This window comes from Mus pahari, chromosome 10 (genome assembly GCF_900095145.1).
Source record: "Mus pahari chromosome 10, PAHARI_EIJ_v1.1, whole genome shotgun sequence".
Classification (NCBI taxonomy): domain Eukaryota; kingdom Metazoa; phylum Chordata; class Mammalia; order Rodentia; family Muridae; genus Mus; species Mus pahari.
In genome coordinates, this window is record NC_034599.1 from 72,278,721 (window position 1) to 72,281,823 (window position 3,103).

Sequence of the window (3,103 nt, forward strand, 5' to 3'; positions counted from 1 at the left end):
TCTCTCCCCCCTCTCTGACTGCCTCTCTCTCTCCCCCCTCTCTCCCTGCCCCTCTCTCTCCCCCTTCTCTGACTACCTCTGTCTCTCTTCCTCTCCCTGTCTGTCTCTCTTTGTCCCTGCCTCTGTCTCTCTGTCTCAGTCTCTCTGTCACTTTCTGTCTTTCTCTGTCTCTCTGTCTCTGTCTCTCTGAGTTAACAAACCCCTTTTGGTTCTTTTCATAGGGCTCTGCCGCTTCACAGCTATACCAGGAAGGGAATTCACAACTTTTTTTAATCTCTGGTTGCCTGGAACAAGGCAGAAACCTGCAGGTTCCCAAGCAGATTTCTTTTCCATATTAGCATTTCAGTTAAAGTCTTAACTCCACAAACAGAAGGCACAATGTAGAGCAAGAGGTCTCTCGTCCCGCCTATCCTGCCTCTAGCTCGCCAGGGCTCTTAATGGGTCTATTGTTACCTAGCACTGGAAATAGCGCTTTCTCTCTTAAGCCTCACTGCTATTTGTACTTGTTCTGTACTTGTTCAAAACGCCTGGCTGGTTGCTTTTATCTGCGAAAACTTGCATAACTCCAGGGGCGGTGCTGTACACATTTATTGGGGAGAAAAACATGTCCTCTCCCAGCTGTGTGCCAGGCGAAGAGAATCCAGTAAACAGGCATACATTTTATCAGGCCAGCTTGGGATGTAGCTAGTCATGATCACTTTCCCAAGCAACAGTAACAACAGTGAATCAACTGCTGGGTTAATTAGAACCCAGACTCCCAGCCCATCCTCAGCTCCTTGAATGAGCACTATTTTCCTTTGCCCTAATTACAAGATAATCTTAAATATCATCATTTTGCAAAAGACCCTGTAACTACAAATTACTCTGCAAACCATATTATTGGGTCTCAAAATGTGACTGCAGTTTGAAGACAGTTGCAACTTGCAAAACAAACACACACACAAAAAATGTCGTCACCAAAGAACAGCACTGTTACCAGGCAATAGGACCTCTCTACCTCTCTGTGGATGCTGTGCTCTTTATCTCCAGTTCCCCCCTCCCACACCTATATTTAAAAAGACGTCAGTGTGTGGGGAGGCGGGGAATGGAATATGGAGTGTAAAAAATAAATTAAAATTAAAATTAAAAAAATAAGACGTCAGAATGTCTCTTTATCTTACCAGCAGATTATAAGTGACAGGAGGTAGACTCCAAAAAGCTGCCGGGGTGGGTGATGTTTGGGTTTGACAGTCATTTCCTGGCAACAGCATTCCAGTGTGCCGGCAGTATGTTGGAGCCAACCATGAAATAATTGTTTAAGATGCAATGTCACCACCATCTCAATCAACAGCAGTGAAACGCAGAAGCTAAAAGTACTTTCTATAAGTAAACCTGATTAAACTCGGGGACCATAGCAGGCTACTTTGCTGTTAGATCATTACTATGGAATTTTATTTGAATATTTGCTCTGAGAGACTACAGTGCTGGAGACTTATAGAGCTCCAGTTTGCCCAGGTGTGAGAGAACCATGGGTGAGAAATCTAGGGCAAGAAAAGAACTCATGTCAAGTGGACTGTGGGACATTACTAGAAAATTTGCCACCATTAGAGTGGCGACAAGCCTTTCTCAAACACACAGCTTCGTGTGTGTGTGTGTGTGTGTGTGTGTGTGTGTGTGTGAATCCAAACTGTTTTTTTATGTACCAAACTAAAGGTGAAATGACAGGGTCGGTTGAGAAACTCCCGCGATAATCCCCAGCTAGTCTTTACAGATGTTCTTCTAGGCTATCACCACTAGGGGGCAGGGCAGGCTGCTTCAATTTTCTAGGAGATTTTCCTCACTAGGGGCGCTGTAAGTTATGGAGAGAAGCAGCAGGTTAAAGCCTGAACTGACCATGGGATACAGGGGTTGGGATTCCCTCTCAGGAATCTCAGTCTTATTAATAAAAGAACTCAAGAATGGATTTCAATGTATGCTGGCATGGAAATCAGACACATGATGAAAAAGAAGCTACAAGGTAGGATGTGAGAGGTAGGTAGTATTAGAGAAAGAGAATGGATGCCCAAACTATCGGGAAATGCATAGGATAGGGAGAGAGAGAGAGAGAGAGAGAGAGAGAGAGAGAGAGAGAGAGAGAAGAGAGAAGAGAGAAGAGAGAAGAGAGAAGAGGGAGGGGAGGGGGAAGAAGAGGGAGAGGGAGAGGGAGAGGGAGAGGGAGAGGAAGAAAATGTCTAAGTTGTACCTCTCCCTCCAAAGCTCATGGTGGCTCCTAAAGACTGTTCTGGGGGTTGGGGATCATAGAAAAGAAAATGACAGTATCTCGTTAAAGGACCAATTAGCAAGCCTAGCTCTTTAACGGGGGCTTAAGGTGAGCTTACTTCCCTAGGGGTGGTCTCTTGCCCGGGGGTAACTGCCCGGCCCAACTAGAATGCTAGGTCTCCGCCAGACCGGAGATTCTGTTCTCTTGACCAGAAGGAGTTTTTCCATAGTGGACATTTGTACAGCTGCTCTAACACTTTGAACTTAACAACGCTCTTACCCTCTGGGTGTCGGTCACTGCTGTTCCAAGCCCAGGGGTGGGTTAGCAGCATAAAGGAGATGCAAGCGTGTGTGCCTTCAACAACGTTTGTTTCTTAAGGCATTTCTTTCTACCCCTCACTTTCCAAAGACTGCACAGGGCTAGTTCTGCACATCCCTGGACATCCACATGGTCCTCAGCAGCTGCCCCGACCAGGGACAGCCTCGTGTTCTCCAGTGATCACATGAGACATCAAAATGGACCTGTTGGTATTGAACCCCAGACTCAGACATGGCCCTCAGTGGCAGCTTGAGGTGAGACCTCACTGCGGCCCCAGGTGCCAGGGCTGGTCACTTACAATGGGCTACTTCCTCTCCACCCTGGAGTCTCTATGTCCATCTCTCTTTATAACATTCAAGCTGCTCCACTTCTCTTTCTCTCCCATCTGACCACTACATTCTCGTTCACCGTGGAGACTCCCACTGCAGGCTGGTCATGTAGCTGGCAGGGCCTGGGGTCTGGAGTGAGATCTTCCATCTGTGCTACATGGTGTAGCAGTACCCAGTTAACGCTACTCAAATCTATCCTGCCAGCAACTTCGGTTGT